Raw genomic sequence first — 8,913 nt, forward strand, 5'->3', positions numbered from 1 at the left:
CTTTGCCAAATGAAGATATGTTGTGTCTTCATTTTCAACCAACTCAAAATATATTCTAATTTCTCTTGTGATTTTATTTTTGAACCATGGTGTATTTAGAAGTGTGTTGTTTTAACTTAAAAAATTAATATTTGAGATTTTCCATAAATTTATCTGTTATCAATATTTAGTCTAATCTATTTTAATCTGGGGAAAATACTTCATATAATTTAATTTTTTCAATTTGCTAAGCTTTGTTTTATGCCTTAGAAAAATGTTCTGTTTGTGAATGTTCCAGGTGAACATATTTTAAAATGCATATTTGGCTGCTGTGGGTGGAGTGTTCTGTACATGTTAAGTGATATGTTGTTAGGGTTGTTCAGGGCTTTTATATATATATAATCACACTGATTTTTTATGTACTAGTTCTTCTGTTATTCTACTAATTACTGAAAGATAATGTTAAGCAGGAAGTTGGGTATGAGCAAGGAAGGGTGGCCTAGCCAAAAAAGATTCAAGCTGATTTCTAAACCCCACCCCAGACACGCCCCAGTGTGGCCCAGAAGAGCTCACAGATATGCTACAAAATAATCATAGAGATGGGTCCAACTCTGACGCATGCGCCCTAGATGCACAGTGGATACAAATAACTACAGGGGCTTCTCCAGCTCCCCCATGTGAACCCTTGATGCGCAGCTGTGTCCTCAGGTGACCTTAGACAGCAGGGAGCCAATTAAAGGTTCATAAATATTCTATACATGCATACATCTGACTATAACAGATTGAATTATGGAAAAGACATGCACAGTAGAGCTGTGGTTATGTAACTTGCAGAAAAAGTGAAAGTCGCTCAGTCGTGTCCGACTCTTTGCGACCCCATGGACTGTATAGTCCATGGAATTCTCTACTCACTGGAGTGGGTAGCCTTTCTATTCTCCTGGGGATCTTCCCGACACCAAGATTAAACCCAGGTCTCCCGCATTGCAGGCGGATTCTTTACCAGCTCAGCCACAAGGGAATTCCAAGATTACTGGAGTAGGTAGCCTATCCCTTCTCCAGTAGATCCTCCCTACCTAGGCATCAAACCTGGATCTCCTGCATTGCAGATTGTCAGTCAAAACTCTCAGTGCACGCCCACCTGGATGAACATCTAAAAGCCCTGTCTTGAAAAAACCACATACCTCATCATTCTGACACCAGAGCCACTCTTGGTTTGGTCCACCTCTCTGCTGAGGTGTTCTTTATGCTCTTCCTTCAATAAACCAGGGTCCAGTGCCTCTCTTGGCTTGGCCCACCTCTCCCTTGAGCTGTTTTTCCAGTTGTTTCATCAATAACCTTGTTTTTGCCATGGGCAAGACCTCAGATTCTTCTTTGTATCCTTACTGAGAACAGAGGCCCACAGGGGAGGATCCTTTTCAATGCTCCCTATATCCACTAATAAGTAACTGCATATATCATGATGGATTTGTCTATTTTGCTTTGCATTCTTTCAGTTTTGCAATTTTCAGAATTTTTTTCTTAGTTGCTTTCACTTTTAGTGTTATTTTATGTTCATTGGAAATTAATTTCTTTATCCTTGAATAACGATCTTCTGGACCTAGTACTTTTTGTGTTAAAATCTGTTTCTTCCCATATTAATATAAATATTCCAGCTTTTAAAAAATTAGATTGGTATTTTTCCATCATTTCAGTTTCGCTCATATATAGCTTTATAATTAAAGTGGATTTATTATAAATAGCATATGGGTGGATTTTTTTCCAATTTGAAAATCTTTATCTTTTATTGGTGTGTTTAGACAGTATACCTGAGTGGAGTCATTGAGGCTCTTGATTAATATTTATCTAACTGTGAGTTGTTTTTCTGTCAGTCGCATCAGTTTTTGTCTTTTGTTTTCTTTTGGATTTTTTTAATTCCTTTTTTTCTCCACAGTTGGCTTAATTTGTTTCTCTTTTAAAAATTTTAGGGGCTTCATGTGGTCTGGACTTGCTGAGTGGAAATGACAGTGGCCTGAACGGAAGCCAGAGTATCAGTGCAGAATGGTACTGAGGAGTCTAATGGAAATTTGGTGGCCAAAGGCAAGGCTGAAGAAGGGTCTGGACCAGTGGAACCATGGCAGCAAACCTGCTAGGTCCTTGGTGATGAAAGATTTGGAGACACTTCTATCTCCCTTGTATAGTTGATAGTTTGGGTGGTGGAGAGATGGTTGACAGTGTCAAAACCTTTCTGCAGAGCCTTCCCAGGGGAATCAAAGACTCCATCTGAGGAATTTCTATTAATACCATCTCAAAGCTAGATGCTTGAATTCAGCAAGAGAGAGAGGAACAGTGGAAAAAGAACAAGCAGGATCCTGGCTCAGAGGAGGGTCCAGAGTATAGTAAGGAAGCAGGAGTGTGAACCATGTATTGTCAGTAGAATTTTTCAGTGCTGTACTTAGAATAGTGGCATTGTTCTGGTTCAGTCTCCTCTTGTTTTATCAAGTGTTTGTTCTTGTGCTTCAATCAGTAATGGCCCAAATTACTGGTGGCGCATCAGGACATGGGGACGTTTGTTTGCAGTTGGAATTCTTCCTCACGTCAAATTTCAGAGTTCTTTGGGTGCTACTCCTGTTTGTGTTTAGCAAAGCTGTGAACGCTCTTTTGTTTCAGGACATCGCTGAGCTGACATTTGAGGTATCAGAGAGGATGCCTCACCCATCCCCTAGCATCAGCTGGATAATAGCTGATATGCTCTTCAGCCTTGTGCTTCAGGCTCCCTTCCTCCTCCAGAGGATGTTTGTGAGTCTCTTTCCCATCCATCTTGCTAGTTAGCTGGTTGGCCTCCTGTATATATCTCTTCTGTTCTCACTACACTGCTTTGAATATCATTGATTCAATAAAGGAACCGAAATGCACCAGTGACTGTCAAACAGAGATTGGCTTTACTAATTTGGATTCAGTTTGCCCTTGGTTTTCTCACAGCGATGAAGTCCTCTTACACAGTCAATGGATGCCTCTGGTCTATCCTCTTTCCTTTTTTCATTATCAGCACCCATGAAGCAAAGATCTCTGAAAAGCATATCTTTTCCAATTGCACCTCTTCTTCCTGGTGTTTTCTTAAGCAACAGAGTCCGCCATAAGATGGTCTACCTGCAGTCTGCCCTCAGTAGCTCCACTTCTGTAGAGAAGTTCCCCTCACCTCACTCATCTCCTGCAAACTGAAGCTACTGCTGGTCCCTGGAGTCGTCTGCCAGCCAGTGGAGATGGGTGGGATCGGAAGGACTCCATGGCAGTTCTTTATCTTGTTCACCTCCCCAACCAGGAAAGGCAGGACCCACTGTGCCAAGGGCCCTGTGTACATTCGCTTCTCTCTGAGGAATGAGGATTTTTGTCTCTGGTGCAGGTAAGGCAGAATCTTCCTGCATGGATTTTAAACACCAGGGAAAAGTGAAAGGACCACAAATTTTTCTGCAGTTCTTTTCTAGCATCTGCCAGCCCCACACCTGGACTGACTTCAGGACTTTTTCTCCCTGTACCATTTAACCTCTCACTTGTCTTTCCTACCTTCACCCACCCTTGGATGAACGGATTTTTGTAATTCTAGCCGTTGTATTCTGTGGACCTGTTATTTTTGTCTTCTGTGAAGCACATATATTGGATGTGGGAGGTAAAAGAGACTGCTGTTTCAGATCGCTCCCTTTATAGCCATCACTGTCTTGTTTTCTGTAACTTGGGTTAGATTTTGATTTCTTGCTCCACTGCAAAAACAAGAAAAAGAAAAAAAAAAAAAGAGAGACTGAGGAGATTGCACAAGATTAAAGATCTCACAGTCAGATCTGCTGGGTTTTGAGGAGTGATTTTCCTTCTTCGCCTCAAAAGAGAAAAAGAGTTTCCCCCCACTCCCAGTTGTACATATAAAGATCCTCCAACTGTAAAAGTGAAGAGTGAAAGTGTTAGTCTCTCAGTTGTGTCTGACTCTTTGCAACCCCATGGACTGAGGCCCACCAGGATCCTCTGTCCATGGAATTTTCCAGCCTAGAATACTGGAATGAGTAGCTATGTTCTTCTTCAGGGGATCTTCCTGGCCCAGGGATTGAACGTAGGTCTCCTACATTGCAGGTGGATTCTTTGCTGCAAATATAAGCAAATGTAATTTTAATTACATTTCCAAAATCTTTTTTGCCATATGTTGTTGTTGTTCAGTCACTAAATTGTGTCTGACTCTTTGCAACTCCATGGACTACAGAACACTAGGGTTCCCTGTCCTTTACTATCTCCCTGAGTTTGCTCAGACTCATGTCAATTGAGTTGGTGATGCCAGCCAACCATGTCATCTTCTGTCAGCCCTTTTCCCTCCTGCCCTCTACCTTTCCGAGCATCAGGGTTTTTCCCCAGTGAGTCAGGTGGCTGAAGTATTGGAGCTTCAGATATAGCATCAGTCCTTCCAATGAATATTCAGGATTGATTTCCTTTAGGATGGACTGGTTTGATCTCCTTGCAGCCCAAGGGACTCTCAAGAGTCTTCTTTAGCACCACAGCTTGAAATCATCACTTCTACAGCACTCAGCCTTCTTTATGTGCAACTCTCACATCCGTACCTGACTACTGAAAAATCATAGCTTTGCCTATGTGAACCTTTGTCTGCAAAGTGATGCCTCGGTTTTTTACCATGCTGCTTAGTTTTGTCATAGATTTTTTTCCAAGGAGCAAGCATCTTTTAATTTTATGGCTGCAGTCACCATCCACAGTGATTTTGGAGCACAAGAAAATAAGATCTGTCACTGTGTCCACTTTCCCCAAAAAAAATTTGCCATGAAGTAATGAGACCAGATGCCATGATCTTCGTTTTTTGAATGTTGAGTTTTAAGCCTGTTTTTCACTCTTCTCTTTTACTCTCATCAAGAGGTTTTTTAGTTCATCTTCACTTTCTGCCATTAGAGTGATCATCTGTGTATCTGAAATTTGTTATATTTCTGCCACCAGTATTGATTCCAGCTTGTAATTCATCCATCTTGGCATTTTGCATGATGTACTCTGCATATAAGTTAAATAAGCAGGGTGACCATATACAGCCTTGACTTACTCCTTTCCTAATTTTTGCCAAGTAAAGTAACATAATTAAGGGAGTAAAATTCATATTTACAAATCTTCCTCACATTCAAGGAGTGAGAATTACACAAGATTTGTCAACTAGTGTACAGAAATATGAAGTTTTCTTAGAATTCATTCTGTAGAGAATCTCACTATTACATAATCTTATTTCTGTCTTCCTTCAGTTTTTTTTTCCTATTTTATACTTTTTTCTCAACTAAGAAAACTCCCTGCAGAAAGTAAATAGTCATTGCTTTTTGTATTTACTCCAGGGCAGAGAATTCCTATGTAATACTAATCTCTTAAAGTAATCACCATCTCCTAAGTTTCTCAATAACAATGACACTGGGTAGGTAATTCCCTAGGATGATCTATATAGTATCCAGATCCTAAATACATCATCTCAACAATGACCTTAGACAAATATCTTTTATTAGTTTCTTGGGGGTATTGTAATTGAGTACCACAAACTAGGTAGCTTAAACAACAAAAGTCTGTCACATAGTGCTAGAGACTAGGATCTCAAAATCAAAATGTCAGCAGTGTTTTTTTCTCTCAGAGAGCTGCAAGAGAAGAAACCTATTCCATGCCTCTTCTTTACTTTGTGGTAGCCTCAAGCATTCCTTGCCTTATAGATGATATTTCTCCTGTGTATTCATGTTATTTTCCTTCTCTGTATGCCTCTGTGTCCGAAATCACACTTTTCATAAGGAAACCAGTCATAAAGGATTCAGGCCCACTAAGGCAATGGCACCCCACTCAAGTACTCTTGCCTGGAAAATCCCATGGATGGAGGAGCCTGGTAGGCTGCAGTCCATGGGGTCGCTAAGAGTCGGACATGACTGAGCGACTTCACTTCCACTTTTCACTTTTATGCATTGGAGAAGGAAATGGCAACCCACCCCTGTGTTCTTGCCTGGAGAATCCCAGGGATGGGGTCCCACAGAGTCGGACAAGACTGAAGTGACTTAGCAGCAGTAGCATACTGATCTAATCCTGAGTTAATTACTGCTATAAAGACCCTACCTCTAGATAAGCCAAAGCAAAAACAATATCCAGTTGTGGATGTGACTGGTGATAGAGGCAAGGTCTGATGCTGTAAAGAGCAATATTGCATAGGAACCTGGAATTTTAGGTCCATGAATCAAGGCAAATTGGAAGTGCTCAAACAAGAGATGGCAAGAGTGAATGTCGACATTCTCAGGAATCAGCCAACTAAAATGGACTGGAATGGGTGAATTTAACTCAGATGACCATTATATCTACTACTGTGGGCAGGAATCCCTTAGAAGAAATGGAGTTGCCAACATGGTCAACAATAGAGTCCAAAATGCAGTACTTGGATGCAGTCTCAAAAACAACAGAATGATCTCTGTTCATTTCCAAGGCAAACCATTCAATATCACGGTAGTCCAAGACTATACCCCAACCAGTAACGCTGAAGAAACTGAAGTTGAATGGTTCTATGAAGACCTACAAAACCTTTTAGAACTAACACACAAAAAAGATGTCCTTTTCATTATAGGGGACTAGAATGCAAAAGTAGGAAGTCAAGAAACACCTGGAGTAACAGGCAAATTTGACGTTGAAGTACAGGTTGAAGCAGGGCAAAGGCTAATAGAGCTTTGCCAAGAGAACGCACTGGTCATAGTAAACACCCTCTTCCAACAACACAAGAGAAGACTCTGAATATGGACATCACCAGCTGGTCAACACCGAAATCAGATTGATTATATTCTTTGCAACCAAAGATGGAGAAGCTCTATACAGTCAGCAAAAACAAGACCAGGAGCTGACTGTGGCTCAAATCATGAACTCCTTATTATCAAATGCAGACTTAAAGTGAAGAAAGTGGGGATAACCACTAGACCATTCAGGTACGACCTAAATCAAATCCCTTATGACTATACAGTGGAAGTGAGAGATAGACTTAAGGACTAGATCTGATAGACAGAGAGCCTGATGAACTACGAATGGAGGTTCGTGACATTGTACAGGAGACAGGGATAAAGACCTGTCTGGAAGACCCCTTGGAAAAGATTCAAAAAGGCAAAAATGGTTGTTTGAGGAGACCTTACAAATAGCTGTAAAAAGACGAGAAGTGAAAAGCAAAGGAGAAAGGAAAGATATACCCATTTGAATGCAGAGTTCCAAAGAATAGCCAGGAGAGATGAGAAAGCCTTCCTCAGTGATCAGTGCAAAGAAATAGAGAAAGACAACAGAATGGGAAAGACTAGAAATCTCTTCCAGAAAATTAGAGATATCAAGGGAACATTTCAGGCAAAGATGGGTTTGATAAAGGACAGAAATGGTATGGACCAAACAGAAACAGAAGATATTAAGAAGAGGTGGCAAGAATACACAGAAAAACTGTACAAAAAAGATCTTCATGACCCAGATAATCACAATGAGTGACCCAGATCACTTATCTAGAGCCAGACATCCTGGAATGTGAAGTCAAGTGTGCCTTAGAAAGCATCACTATGAACAAAGCTAGTAGAGGCAATGGAATTCCAGTTGAGCTATTTCAAATCCTGAAAGATGATGCTGTGAAAGTGCTGCACTCAGTATACCAGCAAATTTGGAAAACTCAGCAATGGCCACAGGACTGGAAAAGGTCAGTTTTCATTCCAATCTCTAAGAAAGGCAATGCCAAAGAATGCTCAAACTACTGCACAATTGCACTCATTTCACACACTAGTAAAGTAATGCTCAAAATTCTCCAAGTCAGGCTTCAGCAATACGTGAACCGAGAACTTCCAGATGTTCAAGCTGCTTTTAGAAAAGCTAGAAGAACCAGAGATCAAATTGCCAATATCCACTGAATCTTTGAAAAAGCAAGAGAGTTCCAGAAAAACATCTATTTCTGCTTTATTGACTACACCAAAGCCTTCGACTGTGTGGATCACAATAAACTGTGGAAAATTCTGAAAGAGATGGGAATAACAGACCACCTGACCTGCCTCTTGAGAAACCTGTATGCAGATAAGGAAGCAAGAGTTAGAACTGGACATGGAACAACAGATTGGTTCCAAATAGGAAAAGGAGTATGTCAAGGCTGCATATTGTCACCCTACTTATTTAACTTATATGCAGAGTACATCATGAGAAACGCTGGGCTGGAGGAAGCACAAGCTGGAATCAAGATTGCCAGGAGAAATATCAATAACCTCAGAAATGCGGATGACACCACCCTTATGGCAGAGTGAAGAGGAACTAACGAGCCTCTTAATGAAAGTGAAAGAGGAGAGTGAAAAAGATGGCTTAAAGCTTAACATTCAGAAAACTAACATCATGGTATCTGGTCCCATCACCTCATGGAAAATAGATGGGGAGACAGTGGGAACAGTGTTAGACTTTGTTTTTTTGGGCTCCAAAATCCCTGCAGATGGTGACTGCAGCCATGAAATTAAAAGACGCTTACTCCTTGGAAGGAAAGTTATGACCAACCTAGATAACATATTACAAAGCAGAGACATTACTTTGCCAACAAAGGTCCATCTCGTCAAGGCTATGGTTTTTCCAGTGGTCATGTATGGATGTGAGAGTTGGACTGTGAAGAAAGCTGAGCATCAAAGAATGAGCTTTTGAACTGTGGTGTTGGAGAAGACACTTGAGAATCCCTTGGACTACAAGGAGATCCAACCAGTCCATCCTAAAGGAGACCAGTCTTGGGTGTTCATTGGACGGACTGATGCTCAAGCTGAAACTCCAGTACTTTGGCCACCTCATGCGAAGGGTTGACTCATTTGAAAAGACCCTGATGCTGGGAGGGATTGGGGGCAGGAAGAGAAGGGGACAACAGAGGATGAGATGGCTGGATGGCATCACCGACTCGATGCGCATGAGTTTAAGTTAACTCCGGGA

At 41.1% G+C, this 8,913-nt stretch overlaps 1 pseudogene; it reads left to right on the top strand.

The window, feature by feature from the left end:
• Positions 1-2,179: 2,179 nt before the first annotated feature.
• On the top strand, positions 2,180-3,095 carry LOC136163978 (etoposide-induced protein 2.4 homolog pseudogene; annotated as a pseudogene).
• Positions 3,096-8,913: the final 5,818 nt, after the last annotated feature.

This window comes from Muntiacus reevesi, chromosome 3 (assembly GCF_963930625.1).
Source record: "Muntiacus reevesi chromosome 3, mMunRee1.1, whole genome shotgun sequence".
Lineage (NCBI taxonomy): Eukaryota > Metazoa > Chordata > Mammalia > Artiodactyla > Cervidae > Muntiacus > Muntiacus reevesi.